At 47.5% G+C, this 26,733-nt stretch overlaps 1 protein-coding gene across 3 annotated transcripts in view; it reads left to right on the forward strand.

Annotated features, from left to right (window-relative positions):
• NEU2 (neuraminidase 2) overlaps nucleotides 1-26,733 on the forward strand; it is an 84,547-nt gene that overhangs the window by 35,009 nt on the left and 22,805 nt on the right. Inside the window, exon 3 of one of the 3 annotated variants that reach the window (XM_077869271.1) lies at nucleotides 14,841-14,988. The exons of 1 other annotated variant lie outside the window; for it this stretch is intronic. The gene's annotated coding sequence lies outside the window, so the exon portion shown is untranslated. Of the gene's footprint in view, nucleotides 1-14,840; nucleotides 15,019-26,733 lie in introns of all 3 variants that reach the window. One more of the 3 variants, XM_077869269.1, reaches the window with a different exon arrangement.

A 26,733-nucleotide genomic window follows, 5' to 3' on the forward strand; every position in this document is an offset into this window, starting at 1 on the left:
AGGGCACTCTTCACAGGAAAAGGGGTGTAATACAATTATACCAGGACTGTCCAGGCAAACCTCATTTTTTTGCCAACATGGGCCTTCTAGGGTATGGGCTCTCAGAGTGGTGAGGGACATAGCAGATCCCTAAGGAGAGTGTTAGCGGGTTAGGACGGTGTGCTAGGCAGGAGAGCCGCGCTAGGGTCCATGTGGCTTCCCATCCATCTGAGGGTCCAGAACCTAGGCTCCTATGGCCTCTAGGGAGGTTTAAGAGGTACAAAAACTGTATGTACAGGCTGTGTTTATGCAGGTACATCTTTCTTGATTACAGGTGCAGAATTTCTATCATGTTTTCATAGAGTTTAGAGATTCAGGAAAGCTTTCCTTTTCTGTTTCTGTTTTCTTCTGTAAAAAAAATGTAAAGAATGGAGGTCTGGACTTGAGGCAACTCCTGCCCTTTCCCACTGACCCCTCTGCTTATAGCAGGTGCCCTGGCTACCCCAGGCACTGCCCTCAGTTCCTCACGAGTGAGTTCCCAACCCCCTTCTCTTCCCCTCACGCCAGTCCAAACACATCTGGGTAGTTGGTCAGGTGACCTTAGAATATTCAAGAAGGGTGGCTTCCCTTGCTCCAGGCAGAGCATATATTTGTTTACCTAAGGCAGGAATTAGGAATTTCTGGCCAGGGAGATTTGAAGACTAAGGATGGCTCTGGTTCCTGGAACCAGCTACCTAAAGATAAATGCAGAAAGTTTGTCCTAGGATGCTGCTTCCTTTCCTACCTGCCTGCAGGTCTGCTGATATCCCATTGATGACCTGGCCCATAAATAATCAGCCAAGCAGAAACAAGTATTGAGGTGTTAGAGGTCAGGAAGCACTAAGACAAGGGCCTACCTTGGGGCAGCTTGGCCTGGCTTGTGAGGGCCTGGGGAGCTCCTTCAGCACCATGGCCAGCCAGGGAGCCCCAGAAAGCCCCTGGTAGTCCCAGTGTCCGTGTCCTGGGACATGGGGTGCCTGTGGGATCTGTTGGAGAAGTCCTGTCCTGCTGTCTGGTCCTTTGCCTCAGAGAGTAAAGCTGTGATTTCAGATGGCCAGAGATGACAATGTAGTGGCCAAGAGGTCACGTTTGCAGGGGACATCCCTCCCAGGAGCACCTGGTAGGACAAAGTTTATTACAAACATGGCAAGGAACCCACAGCTCGCAGTCAGGAGGGGTGGTTTCCACGCACAGCAAGTTGAACCCCAGTCAGCAAGGGGATGAAAACAAGAGAGAATGAGAGGTTTCTATCCGGTCAGATGGAGAGGAGACCCTCTGCCCTGCAGTCTGGTTGGTTGGGAATGTGAAGAGAAGACTCAGGAAGGCCAAGGTCAAGTTCATCAGAAATCTGCTGGATCCTGGAACACAATGGGGGTCAGTGAATTCCTCATCACTGACAGTATCCAGACAGAACCTGTTCATTTTAGGGTTCAGTGACTCCGGCCTACCAGCCAACATCCCCTTCTCTCCTCTTTCACTTGCCTTTATGCCTCTTAAGGGAGCTGAGGCTGTTCTCAGCTTGATCTGGGAGCAGAGGGCAAGTGGCCAGAGGTCCCACGGCCACACGGTGGGGTGGGCAATGCAGGAGTTAATTGTGTGGTGGGTCCAGTTTGTGGAGGTCTCTGAACTGGGTCAGGGTGTTCCTACTGCATCCTTGAGGAGGTGGAAGCTATGGGCAGGCCAGGCTAAGGCCCAAGGCCAGAGAGCAGGTGTCACCCAGGTATGAGCCAGGAGTGCCAGGTAGGGGCTCAGTTGGGGAAAATGTGCAAGAGGAATGACAGGGTCAGTGACGGTGGTTTGGGAAGGAGCTGGGAGGAGCCATCCCCATGGCAGGTGATGGGCAAGGACGACGGGGCAGGCCAATGGCACTCACTGCCTGCCAGATAAGTGGAAGCAAAGCCTGTTTGGGGTGGGAGCGTGCTGATTTGAGCTCCCAGGAGGAGGGTGTGCAGCTAGAGATCCTTGCCTGAAGCTGACTCTTAGGAACAGGGCATCTCCCTGCTCTGACCAAGGGCATCGTCAAAGCCTCCGTGTCATGGCCCTGAACACAGACTGGGTTTTGGCATTGAAGATGATTATCGTTATCGTCACCATGTATTATGTTAGGTTGATTTTTAAAACTTGAAGTACAATTTACATACACTGCAATTTCCTCTTGTTAGTGTACAGTTCTAGGAGTTTTGACCAATGAATAGTTAGTACAACCACCACCCTACTCGACCTACAGGACACTCCATCACCCCAGAATTCCCTGTGCCCCACTGCAGTCAGCCCCTCTCTCACCGTCTAGAGACCGCCAATCTGTTCCTCATTTGCCTTTTCCTGGCTGTCCTGCAGAAGGAACAGCACAGCCTTAGGCATCTGGCTCCCTTTGGCTGGTGGGATCCACTTGAGATTCGCCAGTGTAGACTGGGCATTGTTGTGAACCCACGGAAGCCTGCATGATGTACTGTGAAGGGCATTCGGCCGGGAAGTGGGGCACTTGGGTTTGACTATCCATTTTCTACTGCCTGTAATCACCTACTCACACTGGGCAAATACAGGCCGCAGTGTCTCACCCAGAACACATGGGGGTAGGTGGGTGTTCTTGGGGCTCCTAGCTAGCTCTCAAAATCTGAGATCTAGGGCAGCTCAGAGAGCCCTCAGAAGGAAGCTCATGGCATGACAAGAGCCTTGGGGTTGCCTTCAAACCATCTCTGTCGTTTTCTTTAAATGATGGTCTCTGAAACCCTGAGAAAATGTATTCCATCTTTAAGACAGTGCACACACACACACACACACACACACAAATTCGTGAAACCCTCTGAAAAACAACTCTAATTCCACCTCAATTATTGCCTATTTCAGGAAACTGTGCTCTACATCTGAAATATTTTTATAATCACTTCAATTCTTCTACATCCATTAACTGTTGGGGAGCCCGACAGCCCTCCCACCATCTCCTCATGTTTTTCTTCAGCTCCTCAGTAGCTTTAAGCCTATGTCTCTCTGTTCCAGGTGGCTTTGGGGTGGAAGTGCACAGGGCACGTTTGTGATGGGAAGCTGCATTCGTGTGTCGTTCATTCACTCGCTCAGCAAGCACTGCTGCGGTGCTGTCCACACCCGGCACCTGCTGACACTGGTGCCCATGTCTTTGTTTTGGGTCTGCCCCTTCCTTCCTTCCTTCCTTCCTTCCTTCCTCCCTCCCTCCCTCCCTCCCTCCCTCCCTCCCTCCCTCCCTTCCTTCCTTCCTTCCTTCCTTCCTTCCTTCCTTTATTTTTAAAATATTTTATTTATTTATTCATGAGAGACACACAGAGAGAGGCAGAGACACAGGCAGAGGGAGAAGCAGACTCCCTGCGGGGAGCCCAACGTGGGACTCGATCCTGGGACCCCGGGGTCATGACCTGAGCCAAAGGCAGATGCTCAACCATTGAGCCACTTCCTTCTTCTTCTTCTTTCTTTTTTTTAATTCATAGAGGCACAGAGAGAAAGAGAGAGAGAGGCAGAGGGAAAAGCAGGCACCATGCAGAGAGCCTGATGTGGGACTCTCCAGAGTCTCCAGGATCACACCCTAGGCTACAGGCGGCGCTAAACCACTGAGCCACCGGGCTGCCCGAGCCACTTCCTTCTTAGGAAGCTCCTGAAGGGCAGGACTTGGTCTCTCTTGTCCGGTGCTGCCTCTGGTGCTAGGCACAGAACAGTACTCTGTAAACTTTGGTGGTTTGCAATAATGAACGAGTGGATGAGTTATCTCCCTGAGGTCCATGTGATAATTACCACTATTTTATAGATATAGAAGCTGCAAGTCAGAGAGGTCTGGCAACTTGCCTGGGATCACACAGCTGGTAAATGGTATGGTGAGGATCACGCCCCATCTGTCTGATTTGTTTGTTGGGGGAACCTGAAATCCATGTGATGTGGTTAAAAGATGCTGTTGTAAAGACTGGTTGAAGGCTGGCAAGCATGAATCAGAGGCAGGAGTGGGGGGAGGGTGGTTCCTAGGCTGCTCTCTGTGCTAGCTATGTGGCTTCAGGCATATGAGCCAAGGGTGACTGATAAACCTCCCAGCATTGGGCTGAGGGCCAGAGAGCCTCTCTGCATGAGTCAGTGGCCTGGAAGGGCAGGGCAGGGCACATGGGAGAAGGTGGTGGGAAAGATGGGGGGAAACTGGCTGCAACCTAGCTGTGGTGACCCAAGCCAGCTGCTGGAGGTGGGAGATGATGGCACGGTGGGCACAGGGAGGTGTGTCCTCTAGACCAGGGCTTTTCAGATGTTTATGCACGGAGTCACCTGGGGCTCTTGTTAAGACACAGATTCTGACTCAAAACATCCAGGGTGAGGCCCCGGAATGCCAACACTGTGAGTCTGTGGACCAGTCTTGAGCAAGATCCTTATGGAGCAGAACCACAGCATCTTTGGCAGATGTGGAAGCAGGTGCCACCAGGGAGCTCAGCCCCATACTGCCCCTCACTTTGGCTAGGTGGGGTCATGGCTACTGCTGCTGGTCAGAAACAGAAGTCTTAATGGAGAGCAGAGCTAGGGCAGGCAGGAGGAGGGGGTGTCAGGAGAGAGGCAATGGGGGGCTGACGCAAGAGCTGTAGGAAAGAATCTTCCACAGAGGCTGAGGGCATGTAGTGAATGTAGGTGAGTCACCTGGGCACCTGCTCTGAAGCAGAGCCCTGGGGGTGCCAGAGACAGCCTATAAGACCAGGCCTGACCTTCGCATGGCTAATAGGGGCCACAGGAGTGAGGAAGTACTTCAAAGCAGAGGAAAAATGATGAAGTTTCTGGTTTGGTAGAAAAGCTCCAGTAAGGGAAGGACCTCGTAAAGCTGCCCTAGAAGATGCTCTGCTGTCAGCATGGTCTGCGGACATGTGCTTGTAGTAGAAAAATGTAGAAAAAGCAGGAGCGCCTGCTGGCTCAGTCTGTTAAGTGTCTGCCTTCGGGTCAGGTCATGGTCTCCGGATCCTGGGATCAAGCCCAGCATTGGGCTCCCTACTCAGCAGGGAATCTGCTTCTCCCTCTCTCTCTCTCAAATAAATAAATAAAACCTTTAAAAAAATAACTGAAGGGGGAGGGGGAATAGAAATAATTGATGGGGAAACCAAAACAGTCTAGTACTGGCACAAAAACGGACACATAGATCAATGAAACAGAACAGACAGCCCAGAAATATACCCATGTTTATATGGTAAATTAATCTTCAACAAAGGAGGCAAGAATATACAATGGGGAAAAGACGGTCCCTTCAACAAATGGTGCTGGGAAAACTGGACCACTTCTTTTCACCATATACAAAAACAAACTCAAAATAGATAAAGGACCTAAATGTGAGACTTGAAATCCTAAGACTCCTAGAAAAAAACACAGGCAGTAATTTCTTTGACATCGGCCATAGAAACATTTTTTCTATATTGACCTCCTGAGGCAAGGGAAATAAAAGCAAAAATGAACTATGGGGGCCGGACCAAAATTAACAGCTTTTGTGTAGCAAAGTAAAATGCCAGCAAAAGGACGAGGCAGGAATGAGAGAAGATATTTGCAAATGATATATCTGATAAAGGATTAGTATCCAAAATATGTAAAGAACTTCTACAATGCAACACCAAAAACCCAAATAACCCAATTGACATGGACAGAAGACACGAACAGACATGAAAAGATGCTTAACGTTCTTGTCATCAGGAAAATGCAAATCGAAACCACAATGTGTTATCACCTCACACGTGTCAAAATGGCTAGAATTAAAAGGTCAAGAAACCAGTGTCGGCCAGAATGTGGAGATAAAGGAACCCCCGTGCACTGGAAAGCCGAATGGAGGTTCCTTAAAAAATTAAAAACAGAACGACTCTATGATCCAGTAACTCCACTCCTGGGTATTTAACCAAAGAAGATGAAAACACCACTTTGAGAAGATATAAGCGCTTCAGTGTTTAATGCAGCCAAGATGTGGAAGCAGCCCAGGGGTGTACGCTCTGACCTCAGCAAGCCCCTGCCCCTCCAGCAAGTGGGGACAGGCTGGGGGATCTCAGGCGCCTTCTCAGTCCTCCTCACCCACTCTCCCTGACTTTCACGTCCTGATTCCTTGTTGCCCGCTTGCACCAAACACCTGCTACACACAGAAATGGGGAGACCCTCCAAATGATTAACTGGTGGGCAGGAGAGAGAAAGAACTGAAGAGGGGGCAAGGGGTGGGAGGGTGCTAGGCTCAGTCGGGTGCTCTGTCTCAGGGTAACTTTAAGTGGAGACCTGAAGGAAGCTGGAGAGCAAGGCTCTGAGGATGATAGGAGGCTGAACTTCCAAACTGGACTTGTTGGCTTGCTTTTGGCTCAAGAGGGAGAAAAGTAAAGAATGAGCTCGGTTTTCCTTTAGGGCTGTTGAACTGATCCAGTGGGACAGGAAGCAGGACTGTGAGGGAGAAGTTGGGCCTGAGGTCAGGGAGAGGAGGCACATTTGGCAGGAAGCGGGATCTGCACACAGTCTGATGCAACAGGGTCTGCACCCACCAGGACCTGGAAGGCTCGCTACTCATTACAGTAACGGCTCATTGAGCATCTGCTTCACAATAAGTTTCTAATCCAAGCAACTTCTTTTGAGAGGCAAGAACACGGTGAGACAAAGAACATTCTCAAGGGCACACAGCTGCTGAGTGCCAGCTGGACCCTGAGTCCTCCAGAGCCACCCGCTTCCCACTGCACCACCATCGGCTGTACAGCCCAGTGGCCCGGGACACTCACGCAAGAGACAGGGATGGGGTTAGACATAGTGACACAATTTGTGTACAGGACGGAACAGACTGTGATAGATCCAGAGTGAACAGCACCCCTTTCCTGGTGATGCAACAGAAGTTAGTGAAATTAGTTTTAAACCTGGGAACTAGACAGTGATATAGAAGGGTTGAGCACATTTCTTTTTCACAGAAAGGTGTGCAAATGCCAGAGAGTGTGGGATATACATTTACATCTATCTGTCCACCTACCTACCTCATCTATCTACCTACCCATCATCTATCTACCTACCTACCTTATCTATCATCTATCTATCTATCCATCCATCCATCCATCCATCCATCCATCCATCCATCCATCTACCTACCTACTGACCTCATCCATCTATCCATCCATCTATCTACCTACCTACCTATCATCTATCTACCTATCTATGTACATAATCTGCAACATGAATAAAGCTTGTAAAAGAAGAAGAAAGCTAGAGGCTGAAAAGGATGAACTAAACATTCCTATGTGCAAGAAAACGGTTAATGACAAGCACCAGGGAGCAGCATGGCCACAAGTGGAGCCTAGATGGCAGAGGCCACACCACCACTGAGCTGTGGCAGTGTGGGTGAGGGAGGAAGGAGGAGGTCGTCTGAAAGGGCCCCAGATGAAGAAGGTGGCAGGTGATGGCAGACACAAGGGAGGGCAGAAAAACCTCAGATATTGGAAATTTAAAAACAATAAATAAATTTTTTATTTTAGATTTCTGGAAAAGCTGTAAAAATCCCAGGTAATGGGATTTTTTAAGCAGCTCTTCAAAGAACCCAAAGGCTCTGAGAATAAGAGTAAGTATTTAATCATTTGGAGGGTCTCACCATTTCTGCACGTAGCACGTGCTTGGTGTAAGCAGGCAACAAGGAGTCAGGACATGAAAGTCACGGAGAGTGGGTGAGGAGGACTGAGAAGGTGCCCGAGATCCCCTAGCCTGTCCCCACTTGCTGGAGGGGCAGGGGTTTGCTGGGGTCACAGAGCTTATACAGTTGGGAGTAGAACCTTCCCCCAGTCCTTGACATGTCCACTCCATGCACCCCTTCCTGCTCTGTCTGGCTCATGTGGTGAGTTTGAGCATCTGTCCTTTATCAGCAGAAGACCGGATTGAGTTCTTGGGTGAGGTAGCCTCAGCTTTCAGCTTCTCACTGAAACACCAGTGACAGCCACCACAGCACCAGAAGCTGAAATTAAGCATTGAGTTTATGGCAAGACCAGCAGGTTCATCCACTAAATATACTAATTAAGATTAAGAAGCATCACCGATGAATGACTTGTACCTTAAAGTTCTTGAAAAACTATGCATGCAGCTTATAAATCAAGAGTCAAAATGAGAAGGAAAATGTATAAAGGAGGACGCACAGAACAGGGTGATGGAAGCATCGTAGGATGCAGAGCAGGGTTTTTCCAGTTATTCTGGAATTGCTGCTGAGGCCAGACATGGCTTAGTTCTACTGGAATTTCTGCTGCAGCGGGGGGGGGGTCAGCCGGCAGCCCCGAGGGGTTGCTGAAGGAGGTGTGCCCCCTCCCTGCACTCTGCCTGGATAAAATAAGAAGTGGGGAGCAGCTTGGTTTTTGGGGTGCCATATTTGGGGCAAATAGGGCAATGGTTTCCAGGGAGCCTTGGAATAGCCCTGGGTTCCTGTAAGAATGGGAGGCTCCCAGCTAGGAGTCACTCCCAAGTCTCCTGGAGAGAGTTCTGAGAGCAGAGGGTTATGATGCCATTTTGTTGCTCCCTCCTTCATGCTTCCTGAGGCTCAGCATACACGGAACATGGGACCAGTGTTGGCTTCCGGGGAAGAGGATTTCTGAAGGTCAGGCCCCACTGGGAGACCTCATGCTGTGGGGCTTGAAGGGACCATGGCCTGGTGTGCCCTAGAAGATGAGACATGCTGACCTTTGTTCTCTGTGGCCTCCAGAGCAGCCCATGTAAAGACCCCAGAATCCCCTGAGGTTCCCCCAAGCTCAGAGGTTAGCAAGTGTTAGAGAGAGGGGGCTGCCCAGGTGGCCACTTAGCCAAGCAATGGGCTGCCTGAACTGGAGACAGGCAGGTACCTCTAGGAGCAGAGGGGGATGTGTTGGCCTCTCTGGGAGGGATGGTCTCAGCAGCGGATGGAGGGAAAGGAGAAGAGGTGTAGAGGAACACTAGCCCAGGACCACCTTAAATACCCATCAGAGCCAGCATAAGAGCCAGGCTGAGCCAGTGGGATGCCTCCTACCATGGGTGCACAGCCAGCCACAGGACTACACCTGATCCCTGATCCCTCCCCCACCCTCAGGAAGGGGAGGAGGAGGAGGATATTTCTCCAGGCCAAGCCCCTCCCCCTGACGCCACCACAGTACTCTATCCTGTGCTGGAAGGAGGGGAGAGGAACTTTGATTAGTGTGAGGTTGAACTTTGGAAAATTTAAACATGACAAATGGGCAAAACCTAAGAACAGGTCACAGAAAATGAAATACAGATCACTCTCAAAAACCCGTGAAAGATTTTCAACCCCATGTCTCATAAGAGGGAGGGAAATCCAAACCACACTAGGATCCTTTTTTTTTTTTTTTTTTTTTTGCATTGGTAAAAAATCAAAAGTTTGGTGAATGGTGAAGCTGAGAGGCAAGCCCCCCATCATAGCTGGCAATGTCTACCAAAGTAAAATGCAAATATGCTCTAGCTCAGCAATCCCACCTGCAGGAATCTAGCCCAAGAATCTGCTTGCAGGTGTGAGGAGTGGTTTGTGCACAGGCTTCCAAGAGCAAGTTGTTGAAGACACTAGTGTCTATCAGGAAGAGGTCATGCCAATTAGAAATTCCTAAACCTTTGGGGTGCCTGAGTGGCTCAGTTGGTTGAACATCCAACTCTTGATTTTGGCTTGGGTCATGATCTCAGGGTCATGAGATTGAGCCCCTCATAGGGCTCCCCCCTTCACCCCTCACTGCTGCCATGAGTGCATGTGCATGCACACACACACACACACCTGAGTGTGTGTGTGTGTGTGTGTGTGTCCTCTCTCTCTCTTTAAAAAATATTCCTAAACATTTCCATCAATGGAATAAGATTCCTTTGTAAAAGGAAGAAAAAGGCAACCTTAAATTCTGATCAAGAAAGGATCCCACAATATCTCAAGAAAACAAAAACAAGGGCAGAAGAGTATGTATTGTATTTCCATCAGGGCAAAAGAGGGAAATACATTCAAATTTATTTGGATGGACCTAAAAACTTCTGGAAGGAGTTATGAGAAATGAGTTTCAATAATCAGAGGAGGGAGCCTGGGCAAATGAGGAACAAGAGTGGGAGGGAAGGAGACTTTAGTGTACATACCTTTTCATATTTTTTTGTATTTTTAGAGCTATGTCAATGTATTAACCTATTCAAAAATTAAATAAATAAATCTTTTGAGAAAAAAATGAATAAGATAGATCTTAAATGCAGAAATACTTCTAAAAATAGAGGAGGCAGAGAAGTTATGGGATCTAACCTCAAAGTGGCCTCCAAGAGCCCTGCTATATAGCAGGGTAGTGAGTTTGGAGAGAGGAAAACTGTTAGCCATGATGGGGAAGAAAAGGCTGTTTTATGTTTATACCTTCACAAAAAATCCAGATTTTTTTTTCCTTAATGAATCAAGTACAGAAGAAGAATGAATTTTTTTTCAAAGATATTATTTATTTATCCATGAGAGACACACACACACACACAGAGGCAGAGACAGAGGCAGAGGGAGAAGCAGGTGGGAGCCCAATGTGGGACTTGATCCAGCAACCCCGGGATCATGCCCTTAGCCAAAGGCAGAGGTTCAACCACTGAGCCACCCAGGTATCCCAAGAATGAATTGTTAAATGAGATGTTTTAATTCTCTAATTAAAATTCTCTTGAAAAAAATGCTCTCGGAGTGATTTAGAGGCAATTTCATAATCATTAAGCAATCTTAATACAATATAGCACATCAGTGGGTTAGTGACAAAATTAAATACCAAACTCTAGGAAAGACCTTTAAAAGTGAGATGAGAAGGAAAATTTATCATGATAAAGAGTACTGTGCACATCAAAAATACAGTGATGCTAGAAAATCAGGGCGGATCCTGCTCTCATCACTATTAACATGTTGGGGGTTGGCCAATGTAATGAGACTTAAATGTTACCAGAAAGGAAGATGAGGGGCGCCTGGGTGACTCAGTTGGTCAAGTGCCTGCTCAGGTCATGATCACAGGGTCCTGGGATGGAGCCCCACTTGGGCTCCTTGCTCAGAGAGGAGCCTGTTTCTCCTTCTTCCTCTGCCCCTCCCCCTTCTTGTGTTCATGCTCTCTTTCTTTCTCTCAAATAAATAAAATCTTTTTAAAAATGGTTATGAAGTTCATCTGTAGAATAGATAGGGAATATTAATTCAAACTTTTTGAGTATATATGTAATGAAGATCATAAAATATCATAAAATACAATAATACAAGGGATGTGGGACTCCCCCCAAGGCAGTCAATCTTTGACACAGAATGGCCAGCCCAGAAATGAATTCTTATCTATAAAAATGCTATATTCTGGAAGAAGCATCACAAACATAAAAAATAGAGAGTTAACAAAACCAGACAAAACATCACAAGAAAACTATACACCAATGTCTCTTATTAATATAAGTGAAAAAGACCTTAACAAAATACCAAGAAACTGATATATAAAAAGAATGATACACCATGACTAAGTAGATTTATCTCAGGAATGCAAGGTTGGTTTAACATGCAGATATTAATTAATATGGGTGTCTCAGTCAATTAAGTGTCCAATTTTTTATTTTGGCTCAGTTCATGATCTTAGGATTGTGGGATCGAGCCCCAAGTCAAGCTCTGTGCTGTGAGGAGCCTGCTTGGATTATCTCTCTCCCTCTCCCTCTGCCCCTTCCCACTCACCCTTTACCCTTACGTGCACGTGCTCTCTCTCTCTCTCTCTCTAAGACAAAAATAATGCACTATAACAATGAAATGAAGAATAAAAATTAGGTGGTCATCTCAATAGACATTTTTTTAAAGATTTATTTATTTATATTTATGATAGACAGAGAGAGAGAAAGAGGCAGAGACACAGGAGGAGGGAGAAGCAGGCTCCATGCCGGGAGCCCGACGTGGGACTCGATCCCGGGACTCCAGGATCGCGCCCTGGGCCAAAGGCAGGCGCTAAACCGCTGAGCCACTCAGGGATCCCCCTCAATAGACATTTGACATCAAATAGCATTTGACAAAATTCAACATTCCTTCATGATAAAAGTACTCAACAAGCCAGGTATAAAAAATAACTTCCTCAACATTGTAATGGAGGTTCTAGCTGGGGCAATTAGTAAAGAAGAAGAAATGAAAGATTGGAAAGGAAGGGGTTAAATTCTATTTGCAGATGACATGATCTTGTATTTAGAAAGTCCTAGGGAATCACTTTAAAAGCTATTGGAAATAAGTTCAGCAAGGTTTCAAGATGTAAGATCAATATACAAAAATCAATTGTATTTCTACATGGTAGGAATAAGCACACAAAAAGTGAGATTAAGAAAAGAATTCCATTTACAGTGTCAATAAATATTTAGGAATATAATTTTAACCAAATGAAGCACAAAACTTATATTCGGGGATCCCTGGGTGGCGCAGCGGTTTGGCGCCTGCCTTTGGCCCAGGGCGCGATCCTGGAGACCCGGGATCGAATCCCACGTCGGGCTCCCGGTGCATGGAGCCTGCTTCTCCCTCTGCCTGTGTCTCTGCCTCTCTCTCTCTCTCTGTGTGACTATCATAAATAAATAAAATTTACAAAAAAAAAAAAAAAACTTATATTCTGAAAACTATAAAATATTATTGAATGAAATTAAAGAAGACCTAAATAAATGGTAAGACATTCCATTTTCATGGATCAGAAGAATTAATATTGTTAAGATGGTATTACTCTTCAAATTGATCTACATATTGAGTACCATCCAAATCAAAATCCCAGCTGGCTTCTCTGCAAAAATTAACAAACTGATCATAAAATTCATATGGAAATTCTAGGGACCTATGCCAAAACAACCCCCCAAAAAGAATAAAGTTAGACTCACATTTCCTGATTTCCAAAACTTATTACAAACCAACTCAAGACTGATGCAAGGATAGACATAAAGGTCAGTAGACTAAAACTGAGAATCCATAAACCAAGCCCTACATCTATGGTCAATTGATTTTTGACCATAGATGCTAAGGGTGCCAAGAGCATTCAGTGGGTTAAGCATAGTTTTTTCAACAAATGATACTGGGGCAACTGAATATTCACAGACAAAAGAATGCATTTGGGTCTCTACCTTAGACCATTTACAAAAATTAACTCAACATGGATCAAAAACTTAAATGTAAGACCTAAAACTATAAAACTGTTAGTGGAAAAACAGCTGTAAATGCTTTTGACATCAGATTAGACGATGCTTTTTTAGATGACACCAAAGACAGCAAAGGATCTGAATAGACATTTCTCCAAAGAAGTTATACAAATGGCACATGAAAATTCACTCAGCACCACCACTAATTACAACAACAATGGGGATGCCTGGGTGGTTCAACAGTTGAGCATCTGCCTTTGGCTCGGGGCTGATCCCAGAGTCCTGGGATGGAGTCCCGCATCCGGCTTCCTGCATGGAGCCTGCTTCTCCCTCTGCCTGTGTCTCTATCTCCCTCTCTCTCTCTCTGTGTCTCTCATAAATAAACATACAAATAAATAAATAAAATCTTTTAAAAAATAATTAAAACAACAATGAAATGCTGTTTCACATCCACTAGGATGGTGGTAATAATAAAGACAGGTAATAACAAGCATTGGTGAGGATATAGAGAAATTGGAGCCCTCATACACTGCTGATGGGAATGTAAAATAGTGTGGCAGTTCCTGAAGAGGCTAACGTAGAATTACCATGTGACCTAGCAATTCCATTCCTGAGTGTATTCTCGAGCTAAATGAGCGTATATATTCACACACAAGTTGTACACGAATGTTCGTGTACAGCAACATTATTCGTAACTGGCAAAAAGTGGAAACTATCCAAATATTTACCAACTGATGAATAGATAAATAAAATGTGGTAAATCCATACAATGGAATGTTATTTAATCCTAGAAAGAAATCAAATATTGATACATGCTATAAGATGAATGAGGGCAGCTGGGGTGGCTCAGTGGTTTAGCGCCACCTTCAGCCCGGGGCCTGATCCTGGGGACCAGGGATCGAGTCCCATGTCGGGCTCCCTGCGTGGAGCCTGCTTCTCCCTCTGCCTGTGTCTCTGCCTCTCTCTCTCTCTTTCTCTCTCTCTATGTATCTCTCATGAATAAATAAATAAATAATCTTAAAAAAAAGATGAATGAACCATGAAATAATTTTGCTATAGTAAAAAAAGGCCAGTTACAAAAGACCACATATTGTCTGATTTCATGTATGAGAACTAACCAGAACAGGCAAATAAAAGCATAGAGGTGGAAAATAGATCAATGTTTGCCTAGGGCTGGAAGGATTGAGGCGTGGGGGGTGAGGAGCTGCTAATGGGGACAGGATTTCTTTTGGAGAGATGATGCAAATATTCTAAAATTGGTTGTGGTCATGGTTGCACAACTCTTTGAGTATACTAAAAACCATTGAATTGTATACTCTAAAAAGGTAAATTTGTAGAATGAGACTTATATCTAAATAAAATTATTATTTAAAAATAGAAAGGGCATCAATAAAAGTCTGAAATGTTGGTAAGCAGCTTGGGAAAAATATTTGAGTTCAGAACCTCAGAATAAATTCCGTAAATAAACAACAAAAAAATTAAAGCATTAAATATTCAAGTAAATTTAAAAAGGGATACTGCTCTGTGAAAATACTATGTTAAAAAAAAAAAGAAAAAGAAAATACTATGTTTTAAAAATATTCCAATCTTGTATATGAATAAAACAGCTTCTTTTGTATAAAAAAATAAAGCATTAAATACTTTCTTCAAACTATAGAACATTAAAAAAATACATATGGTTATAATTACCTTTTCTTCCCCTTAAATAATGTGTTTTGGAAAATGTATTTCTTTTTTTTTTAAGATTTTATTTATTTATTTGACAGAGAGAGCAAGCACAAGCAGGCGGAGCAGCAGAGGGAGAGGGAGAAGCAGGCTCCACGCTGAGCAGGGAACCCAATGTGGGGCTCAATCCCAGGACCCTGAGATCATGACCTGAGCCGAAGGCAGATGCTTTACTGACTGAGCCACCAGGTACCCTGAAAATGTATTTCGATGAACTAGGTACATACATCTCCTTTTCATACTTGCATAATATTCTATAATGCATGATTTATGGTTCCTTTATTTTATTATTATTTAATTTACTTTTATCATTTTCTTTTAACATTTAAGTTTTAGGCTCTTTTTTTGGTTAGAGAAAGAGACAATCATTCAGGCAACTTGAAGAAAAAAAATACATAAGGCCTAACCTGGGGCAAGGTGTTGTGAGGACCTGCCCCTCCCCCTCTGTCAGGGGTCAAAAAAATAGAACATTTTGAGCAGGAATTCCATGGCTTCCAAATCTTGCTGTAGCATGCTGAGGAAAGCCGTGTAGTCACTGAGAGCCTTGGTTGAGTGGCACCAACCAGGCACAGGTTGTCAACCCTGTTCAGCTTCTCACCGGTTGTGTGAGCTGAACATATGGCCTCCCCTTGGGCCTCCTGGTTCTCTACTGTCATGTAGCCTGGACAGATGTTAATTAAGTATTGGGACTAATGTGGTGTTGCACAGTGTGTAGTACCTCTTGTCTTCGTGCATTAGGATGCAAATCAGCACAGGTAATATTTCCACCCATAAATACAATAATATTTATACTCATGTCTCACTTATCCAACATAGTATAAATTAAAAAGAAGAAAGACATCAGAAAGGAGAACAAAAAGGTGGGGACATAAAACAATGGGGGATAAGGTGAAGAAAGTCCCAGTACAAAGGCTTTTGCTATGGATGTGGTCAAATTATGCCTGAGCTTCCTAGTAGCCCATGGGAAAAGGGAAAATGTGTCAGTGACTCATTCTCCTCAGTCAGGGATTAAAAACTGACCAAGTGCTCAGGAGAAAGTGCTTTAGGACTAAGACTAGCTAAGCAATTTCTCTCAAGGGCTTCTATGGAAGAAGGAGCTGCTGTGCAGTGATTTTTAAACTTTTAAGAGCTTATTAAATAGATGGATCCCAGGGCCCCATGCCCAGATTTTGGACTGAGTAAGGCTGAAGTGGATCCCAGGAATGTGCATTATAGAGAGAGTCCAAGGTGATGCATGGACTCCAGTCTATTCAATCCAGTAGGGTGGTCTTTCTCCTGGACCCACGAGGCTCGTGCACACACGCACACTTACAGACACACAAACAGGTTTCTTCAGACTCTTCCTCTGTGCCTCCTTCAGTGCAAGTTGATGTTTTCACATAAAAACACAACCAAGCGCAAGTCATTCTGCAGGGTGATGCGGTGCAGGCTTCTGCTGATCCAGGGAGGTCCTAGAGGGGTTTTGGAAGGAGACATGGACTCTCCCTCCCCTTCTCGGTGGAGTGCCTGGTGACGTTTTGGTGGGATCATCTTGAGGTGGAGCTCCCAGCTAAGCACATAGAGGCGGCTCGTCTGTTGTTGCCTGTTAGCTACTCACTCGGGGTGGGGGGGTTTGGGGGAGAATTGATATCCTTAAGGTAAATGAGCCTACAATATCCTTCCAGGCGGGCTGAGATTTTCCTCATAAGGAACATTGTTCTGAGTCTACTCTAGCCCCTAGGTAGATAGGCAGTGGAGCCACAAAGCTAACATTCTGTGGTGTCAAGGCCTTGAAATGTCTGGTCTAGAAAATTCCTGGCAGGTGAGGTGAGATTCTTCCTCTGGCCCCCAGCCCATCCCCAACACTGGCATCCAACGTGCACAGAATGTCTTCCCCTTGTGCAACATCACTTCCTGGTATCCCCTCCAAGATAAACTCTTTGTGAAATATCCACCAGGGTAGTTGAAAGAGGTGGCTTGTTCTGTGGAAACAGTATCTACAAACCCCGAGACGAGGTGGGTGCAGCGGCATTTACCAAAAATGGCAGCAATGAGTTTGGATGTGTTCTCTCTGGTTTTAATTAGCCTGCTTGTCTGACGTCTGTTGAATTCATAAAAGTTGAATTCATAAAGCCTTCTTAGCCAAGGATCAAAGAATGCCTGACTTTTTTTTTTTTTTTTACTTTATGGAGCCAAGGGACAGAACTCCCAACCATCCCCAAGTGATTTCACCCAAGCATTAGGCTAGACAATGAAGAGGAAGGTGGCACGTCTCTTTTGCCCTTTCACATGGTTAAAACAATTTTTTTTAATGTAAGTATAACAGAATATAGATAGCGCCCATGTCTTAAGCGTACAGGTTGCTAAATGTTTACACCTCGTGTAACCAGCGCCCAGATTGGGAAGGAGAAGGTCACCACCGCTCCAGAGAGTCTCTCCAACTCTTCCCCTGACCTGCTCCTAAAGGTAACCTCTGGCTTCTAACAGCCTGGATGACTCTCAGCCTGTCTTGGTACTTTATGTACATGAAATAATTTAGAATGTTCTCTCTGGTGTCTGAATTCTTCCCATGACATTGGCTTGTGAGATGCATCTACACTGTTCCATGTTGTTGGAGCGTTTGTACTCATGGCCGTGAAGCAGTGGTTCTCACACTGGAGTGGGCCTCAGTGAGTTAAAACACAGATTGCTGGGCTTCACCCTCAGAGTTTCTGTTGCAGGAGGGCTGTGGGGGGAAAAAGTCTAGAGTCTGTATTTCTGGCAAGTTCTCAGCTGTTGCTGCTGCTCCTGGTGGTCTGGAGAGCACGCCTGGAGAAGCACCTCTTTGGCAAATCCCCTTTCCTCTGGAAAAGGACTCAGAGCTTGTCATTATTGTTGCTTCCAGAAATTGCTGAGAGGCAGTGCTGACCCACAGGCGGAGTGGAAAGGTGGGGCAGTGTGGAGGCCAGCGCTGGCGTTCCCAGGGCCAAGGTGGAACCCAGGCCAGTGTCCTGAGCTGACGCTGGCACGTGTGATGGGTCATCGGCCGGGGTCAGAGAGGATTCAGCTTCTCTGCTGTCCTGTTCCTGACACAGGCTGCTGCGATTTGAGTCCTTGTGGCCTCGCCAGGGCTTTCTGGCTCCCTCAGGAGTGGGCAGGATGAGGTGGGGATTTCCAGAACATGAAGTGGCCGGACACCGTCCAGAGGCCCCCAGCGTCCAGCTGCCCCCAGCGCCAGCGGGCTCACTTTCTTCCTCTCCTTCCCAATGTTTCCCATCCTCCCGGCTTCAGACGCATGGGAGCGAGGCCCCCGGTGCCCGGCCTCTGTGTCACCCCCCAGCCCCCGACCACGTATCACACCCGCTCGGCTTTCAGCCTGCGTCCTCCGCCAGGCCCAGCCGCTCCCTCTGTCGGGGCCTCATCTGCTCAGGGGGTTTAGCCTCTTGTCCTTCCCCGCCACGTCCTCCTCAGAGAAACTCAGTCCCTTGCTGAGATCATACAGCTGGTCAGTGGCTGAAGCAGAATTTGAACCCAGGTCTTACAGGTCCCAGGGCCCTGCCCTGCTGCTGAGAGAAAAGGAATGGCTTCAGTGGACACAGGGGAAGGCCAAGCGTGTGCTTTCGAAGCAGTGAGCAAAGCTCACACAGAGCACATAACAGGGGACAAAGCCAGAAGCCAGGCCAGAAAGGCCCCGTTTTCTCTGGGGGCTGAGCATGTTCAGCAAACCCCTCCTGCCCACTTCACGGGGTCCCCAGGACAGTTAGGGGGCAGGGTCCTCCCCATTGTGGCTGTGACCCTCCGTCACCCTGGTGAGAACGATGGCCAGTCCCAGGCTTCCTAGTGAGCGGCGGTGGGTGGCCTCCGAGCAGCTCGCTCCCTCATCTCCTGTGCAGCCCAGCGCATGCTGGGTGCTCTTCTTTCTTCCCTGAAGTCCAAAGTCAGGCTGAAGCCATGGGACCCGGGAGTGGAGGAGACCATGGGGTGCGCCCTCCCAGCTTGCCCCATCACGGCTCTTGGGATAGGTCTCCTTGGGCCCTTGATCCCCAGCCTCCCGCCTGCAGGGGGTGGCCCAGCCCTAGTTGGCCCTGGGTTGAACCGTCGGCCGTGTCCTCGGGGTTCCATGTATTCACTCGTTGAGGGTGGCTCTGTCTGGTTCTGGACCGCTCGAAGTCCCCGCAGAGCAAGCAAGGTCCATTCCTGACATCTCCCGTCATCCCAGACTTTGAGAGCCCCCTCCTCAGCCTTCTTTTTCCCTCTGGAAACAGCTCTCATTTGTACAGTATTAGGGCAAGGATTACGTGAGAGTAGGGGGCCTGGCACCACGTCAGCACGCCTCAAGGGATACTCCCTACCCTTTTCACTCATTGCGAGTAAGTGAATGATCCACTTGTTTAAATGGATTTACTTTTTATTTTTTGTTTTTTTTTAAGAAAGATTTTATTTATTTGAGAGAGAGAGCATGAGCAGGGGCAGGGGAGGGGCAGAGGGAGAAGCAGACTCCCCACTGAGCAGGGAGCCAGCTGTGGGGGCTCCATCCCAAGACCCTGGGATCATGACCAGAGCCAAAGGCAGATGCCTAGCCAACTAAGCCACCCAGTGCCCCTATTTTTAATATATAAAAAAAAGTTTATTTATTTGAGAGAGAGCACAGGATCAAGGGAGGAGCAGAAGGACAAGCAGAGTCCTAGCTGAGCACGGAGCCTGACTCTGGGCTCGATCCCACAACCCGGAGACCATGACCTGGGCCGAAATCAAGAGTCAGACACTTAACTGACTGAGCCACCCAGGTGCCCTTGCTTTTATGTTTTAATATAAAAAAAAAATCCAAGATTATAAAATGTTTATAATGGTCAATATAAAAGGCAGGTATAAGGTTTGAAAAAAAAGTAATCAAGGGTCTTCAGAGCCTTGGCTCTGTCCCAGTGAGTGAAAATCTATGCCTCGTTCTTGGGGACCGGCTGGGGGCAGTCCCTGAGAGTCTTGTCCCCTCTGAGCACATTGGTGGCAGTCCTCAATCTCAGCCTGAGTCGGGGAGGAGAGGGCTCAACCTACTTTCTCAAAGTGAAGCCCGAGCCAGCTCCGACAGTGTTTTCCCATTATTAAGAGACTTTTTGCCTAATTAATGGAAGCTGACTCTTTTTCAGGTATTCCAAACCCAGTCGCCAGGCAGGCTGTGAGCAACAGGAGGGAGTGAGCTGGGGGCAAGGACCACTCCTTCTGGGTGAGTGGCCTCAGCGGGCCACCGCCCTTGGCGAGCTCCGGCCTGCCTGTGGGCCAAGGTCTGCTGGACGCAGCCAGAGGGAGGCCGGCCAGGGCAGCCAGGCTCCCAGTCACAGCGCAAAACAGACACTACATAAAAACAGGCATGTCATTTCCATAGCCCAACAGGGATATTTATATGCAGGAAGTTGCACACTCAACACTGAGTCTTTGTGGAGTTCTAGTGGTGGGGCCATTTGCATGTCGAGTTGCTGTGAACTCATCTATCAACCCACATTCTAGAAGATTTATAAAAAGGCCTGCTAAAAATGACAAGACCAGTATTGGTGGCTTAGTCAGCTCCGGCTGCCTCAACAAAATACCACAGACCGGGTGGCTTCAACGGCAGAAATGTATTTTCCCACAGTTCTGGAGGCTGGAAGTGTGAGATCAGGGAGCAGTATGGCGGGTTTCTGGTGAGGGCCCTCTTCCTGGCCTGCAGACAGCCACCTTCTATGTGTGTCCTCACGTGGCCTTTCCTGGTGTGTGCACAGGAGAGAGAGCAGGAGGGGGAAAGGGACAGGGACAGAGAGGTCTTCCTCTTCTTATAGGGTCACTAATCCTATCATAAGGATGCAAACCCTTGACCTCATCTGCCCTTAATCACCTCATGGAGGCCCCATCTCCAAATGCCATTACACTGCGGGCGTGAGCTATAACATAAGGAGTTGGGGGGAACGGGAATCTGCAGTTCATAACAACTGTCAAAGGAATGGAAGGGTTCCTTGCTTCGCTGATTGGGAATATCTTAATCCCAACCCAGTTTCTCAAAATGGTTCTGGTGAACCATTACCAGAAGGTAGCCATGCTCCTCTCCTGTTCTGGAATGCCTTCCTAGGGGTTTGCTCCATCCTCAGCCCTGGAAGGGGAGGACCCTGAGTGCCCCTGGCCGCAGCCTCCTGGCCCCAGCTGGCCAGAAGAGAGTGGACCTTTGACCCAGGAGGAATCAAGCCAGAGGCTGGGCTGAGCCAATTGGATTCACTCTCCCAGAGATGATGGAGATGAGGCCCAGACCAGTTAGCAGGGGGATCCAGACTGGATGGCTATGGGGGTAGGAGAAGCATTTTTAATTGACGAGAGCAAGCCATATATAGGTGTAGCTGTGCAGCCAGTGTGGAGAGGGACGGAGGGAAGGAGGAAGAGAGAGAGATGTGTAGCTTTCCCATCTCCCATGGGAAATTTCTGGTTCTCAGTCTTCCGCAGGCCAAGTGTTAATTTTGGCCTTCAGTTCCTTGTATTTTTCCAATAAAATTTCTTAAAACCTCTTTCTTATCCCAGCTTGATGGGACTCCTGTGTATCACTTCCCAGTGGTCCAACGCTGGACTCCCCTATCTCTGGTTTAGGACATGAGGTTGACCTGGTCAGTTGAATTCTTGTGGTTTTGGTGAATTCTGTCCACCCCCATGTTGAGCACAGGTGTGTCTGCAGTCTGCTAGGCCCTGGCGTCCCCACAGAGGGAATTCCCTGACATTGTTCATCATCCCAAACCTGACTCCTCTGACTCCTCTTTTTCTTCTAGAAACTTTTCTCATCTGTGCAGTGCTGAAAGCATTACAAGTGCTTCTGCGTGCCTCCAGGTGAGATCCTGTGATCTCCCCATAGGCCTGCAGGTGGGACGGAGGTGACTCAGGCTCTGAGGAGGGTTTACCAAGGAGGTTAGGTAAACTGAGGCTTACTGAGGCATGCGCTGTCAAGATCAAGACCCATAGTGTGTGCCTGGGCAGGGAGAGGACTAGAACAGCCAAGGAGAACAGAGGGCTGGAGGGATGTTCAAGGTGATAGAGCTGTGAGCTAACAGAGGCAGAAAGACTCGGATTTCTGTGTTGGTTTGGGTGAGTGGGTTATTCAAGAGGGAGATATTTTTTATTTTTTTAAAAAAAGATTTTATTTGTTTGAGAGAGAGAGCATGCACATGTGTAAGTGGAGGGGGGGCAGCGGGGAGCAGAGGGAAAGGGAGAGAGAGAATCTCAAGCAGACTCCATGCTGAGCACAGAGCCCGATGCAGGACTGGATCTCACAACCCTGAGATCATGACCTGAGCCAAAATCAAGAGTCAGACACTTAACTGACTGAGCCACCCAGACACCCCAAGAGAGAGATGTTTTTGTAAACAAACAAACAAACAAACAAAAAACGGCAAATGGTGGCAGGTAAGTTTAGAGGTGTCGGTGTCTTTCAAACTATCTCTCACCTAAAATATTCAGAAGATTGGGATGAATCTACATAGTCCCTTGTTCTCCTTCCAGCTGCAGGGGATGCGGACCAGTGGCTGTGAACTGATCTTTGGAAGTACGTCAACCATCAAAAAAATTAATAGTTACATAGTTTATGTATTTTAGAAAAATTCCAATTAGCACATCAGACCTGCGATTTCATAGGTATTAATGCTTAGGATGAAAATAAATAGAGAACTTAAAGTCAATCTGTAGAAAATGTTAATAGCACAAGTGGCACATGGAAATGTTAAAAAATCATAAATGTGCGATGTAAATGATCGGCATTCCAGACACGCCGAGTTGGAATTACCTGGATGAACCGGACACCGCGGAATTCATGTCTTTCCCAGCTAAGGCTTTCTTCCCTCCCTGTATGCCAGGGGTTTCCAGAACGTGGCTCACTTTGAGCAGCAGCAAAATCTGGGGGCTTTTAAGAAGTGCAGAATCTTGGGCTCTCCCACCCAACGAGCAGGCCTGGGCAGCTTGGGGTGGGGACGGTGCCGTGCTGTGACCAGCACCCCAGGGTTCTGACAAATCCTGCTCCAGCTCAGCCTTCTGAGACTGAAGGTCGGCGAGGCTGAACGTCTCCTGAAACCGTGTGCGGGAGTGTGTGTTTGCACATTTCCGGGGGGGTGGGGCCGTCCACACCTCCCATCAGGCCCTGAGAGGGTGAAGGCCACTGCTCTCTGAAGCTCCTGCCACCCTGCTTCTCTGCCATTTATGGCTGCGTTCAGGATTCCATGTGCTTTCATCATAAGTAACCCAAACCTTGCTTGGCCATCGGCAAGGCGCATCCCTTATGTACGAAATGGCTGGTGGGTATTTGGGACCTCCCCATGCCAATGAGACCCTCGAGAACCCAGCTGGGGGCTGTCCAACCCCCAGATCACAGCAACCCTGGGTGCTGGCTCCCCAGAGCCTGGATCTCTGCATTTCTGACCCTTCCTGAGTCTGTTCTCTCTGCCCATCTTGGCTTCTCCTTTCATTCCTCCTGACAGGGCTCTGGCCGTGGGCTCTAGCTTAGACCAACCCTCGGGTCGGTGCCAGTGCCCTACCTGGTGCCACCCTCCTGTTCCTCGGAGCTCTGTCCCCCAGCGCTCGTCCCTGGAGGGCTGGGCCCACTTGGTCCACAGTGGAGTCCACAGAGACTTCTGTTCATCCATTGACCCCTCCCTCTATCCAGCAAATACTGAGCACCCACATGCCCCATGGCCCTGGGGTGATGGACCAGCAGGTCTGATGGTCACAGCACCTGACTACACGCCAAGTTGAGGTCTCCTCGGGCTGCAGCTGGCCAGACCCCACTCCAAGCCCCACCTGGTGGGGTTCTCTGATCCTGCAGAACCTAGCACACACCACAGATGTTCAAATCACAGGGTCAGGCCAGGGTCTGCTTCTCCCAAGTCCGCCACTGCGGTGTGCCCCCACCCCTCAACGTAATCATTAGAGTCCTTAGGAGAGGAGGCAGGAGGGTCAGACAGATTTGCAGGTGTTACCATTGTTGGCTTTGAAGAGGTAAGAGGAGACCACAAGGCAAGGAATGTAGGTGGCCTCTGGAAGCAGGAAAAGACAAAAATACGTTATCCCCTGGAGATTCCAGAAGAAAAGTGGCCCAGCTGACACTTTGGTTTTAGCCCAGTGAGACCCATTCTGGGCTCCTGTGTTCCAGAACTGGAAGATGATGCGTCTGTGCTGTTTGAAGTCACTAAGCACATGCTCATTTGTCACAGCAGCAACAAGAAGCTAACACACTCTCCTTACAGACGGAGCCCTAAGTCTCCTCAAATTCTTTTCACGCATCAGACTCATTTTTCAAAACTGGACAGCATGGTTTTGCCAGAAAAAATGCCTCCACTTATCAAGAAATATTTGCTGGAGGGAAATAATGGTTGGGTCCAGTGTGCAGATACCTTGGGCAGTGTGCAGCCTCCCCAGCTGATGTCAGGCAGCCCTGAATGGCGTCATAAAGGGACGGTGTTTCCCAAAACTGGCCGGGCCCAGAGCACTGGCTGGGTGAGCTGGTCAACAGACACCAGTTCTCTTCACATTTGAGGGTTCTATGTACACTTTGATGCTTAGTGAACTGATATTTTCTATGTGAACTGATAAATTCTCTATTGCTTAAAGTCAACTTTTATACTGGAAAAGAGGATCTATTTTTTTTTTTCCCTCTAGGCCTATTGGGATAATAACAGTGAAAGCCAAGCCCTTTATATTCATCATCTCATGGAACACCCAGGGCAATCCTAATGATTGTTACCATGCTTGTACAATCTTCCCCACTCGTACAGTGGAGGATGTAGAGGTTAGAGAGGTTAGGACTCAGCTCACGTCACTCAGCCAGCGTGTGGTAGAGGCAGCCTGGCTCTGGCAGAGAGCATGATTTCTAAACTAGTCCTCACCATTTTTAGTTTAGGACATTCTGACTTACAGCAAACAGCCTTTCCTGAAAAAACAGCCTCATAAGATTATAGACGATTTGGGGAGAGAGATTAGTAGACAGTGACTCTGCCTGGGGCCAAGCAGTTACGGGATCACCACCTTGGCCTCCGTCACCTGTGCCCACGGTTAAAAGATGCATGCACATCCACCCATGCTCCTTTATTTTGACAATTTCTGTGATATTTTGCCAATGAACACACAAATCAGCCATAGTAATATTTTTGCAAACATAGCCTAGGTGAGTCTGTTTATCTTAGATTGAGCATCATGATGGCTTCATCGTGACCCTGAGCTAGAATCTCTCCAAGTCTCACCCTTCACTTGGAACCCAAGTTTGCTGACTGTGAGTGACTTTGATCTTGACTCTGAACGAGTTCCAAAGAGGCCAGAAAACCATAGAAATCACGTTCCGGAGAGCAGCTCTGATATCTCAGGCACTAGGAAAAATTGCCCGTGTGCCAGATGCCTTTTTACTCTGGAAACAAACAAACAAAAGCCCCGTACAATCGTTTTAAAGTTCAAAGCTAACTGCCTAAAAAGGAACCTAGAGAAAAGAAGGCTTTCCTCCAGCATTCAAGAATCCACCAAGAAATGTTTTTATCACTCATATGAGAGGGAAAAAAAATCTTTATAGATATACTCACTTTCATGAGTGGATTTAGGTCTATAGAGCACCATGAAAAATAAAGCTCGTTATGTCAGGGTTTTGTAAACTTAAAACACTTGGAAGTGTTTTGTCCCATTAGTGGGATTTAATGGGAATCTGTTATGCCAAGTAAATCAGCTGTGAGTGAGGAATTGAGTTTTCCTAACCTACCTATTTGGACAGTGGTATGGGGGGTGGGGGGAGCTTAGGGGCCTTGGTAAAGGGGCCAGGGTTGTCCATCATATCATACCTTACCACTGCCAGCCCCGGGCAGGTGTGCAGCAAACACTGACCGACTGGCTGGACCAGGTACTGAGGAGTCAGTGTGTCAGGAGCTCACTGCCATGATGGACTGAAACACTGACTCAAGCAGATCTTGTGAACTTGTTTTTTTGTTTTTTGTTTTTTGTTTTTTTTTATCTTGTGAACTTGTACTTGGAATTGAGCAATGCTTCCTGAGTCAACCCCAAGGAAAAACCCTTGTCACTTCCAGACAGGACCTGGGGGTCAAGGTCCTCAGGCCAGCTTGCCTTCCTCCCTTATCCTGGTTGGTCCCTGGCCCAGAGGCTCCCAAGCTTCTGTGAGCCTTTGAAGGCATCATCCAAGTGCCTGTTCTGGAGGATTTGTCCCAGGAGGAACATAACTCATTAAATAATCATGAATCAGCGCCCCACTTTTAAACTCGCCAAGGATCTGGATAGTAGATGGGCAGAGCTTCTAGCCGTGGGGGACACTGGTGCTGGTGCAGGAACCTCCAGCCATAGGTGAAAGTGACTGAGGCAAAGCCAGCTAGTGCTGGAGTACAGGAGTGCGGGGTGAGTTCCCCGAGGGCGTGTTGGCCGTACAGACCGCCACTGTGATCTCCCGGAGGCTCTGGGGTCCAGGCATGGTGATTGCGGACCACCTCCCTCTACCTTCCTTCTGCTCCAGCAAACCCATCCCATCAGCATCCTTTACTAGGCCTCATGCTTCACCTGGTCCACACCTCTGCCTCTTCCGTCCTCGTGCCCTGCAGGGCTCCCACCCCACCTGAGAATGTGCTCTCTGCTCTCTGAAGGACTTGGATCATTCAAACAGGGTAAGCATGAAAAAATCACCTTATTTTCAAGTTAGAGAGCCTCGCTTTATAATACATAAAACCATACCCATTAATTCTTCTCTTTCTAGAAATAATTAAGAAGTGATGTAAGATTGTATAATGATGCTCAACTCAAAGGCCACTGTCTCCATGCAGGGGTCCTTGATATCCCTTCAATGATCACCCCCTCTTCATTCAAACACGTGTTTTTTTCCCCATCCCAAAGGTAAGGCCAGAGGAGGTAGAAAGATTGAGAGACGGCCTGACTCAGGTCCCAGACACCAAGTTCTTCATTAGCCACCTGAGCTCTTCTCCCAAAGAAACCCACTAAGGA

This window comes from Canis aureus, chromosome 24 (genome assembly GCF_053574225.1).
Source record: "Canis aureus isolate CA01 chromosome 24, VMU_Caureus_v.1.0, whole genome shotgun sequence".
Taxonomy (NCBI): domain Eukaryota; kingdom Metazoa; phylum Chordata; class Mammalia; order Carnivora; family Canidae; genus Canis; species Canis aureus.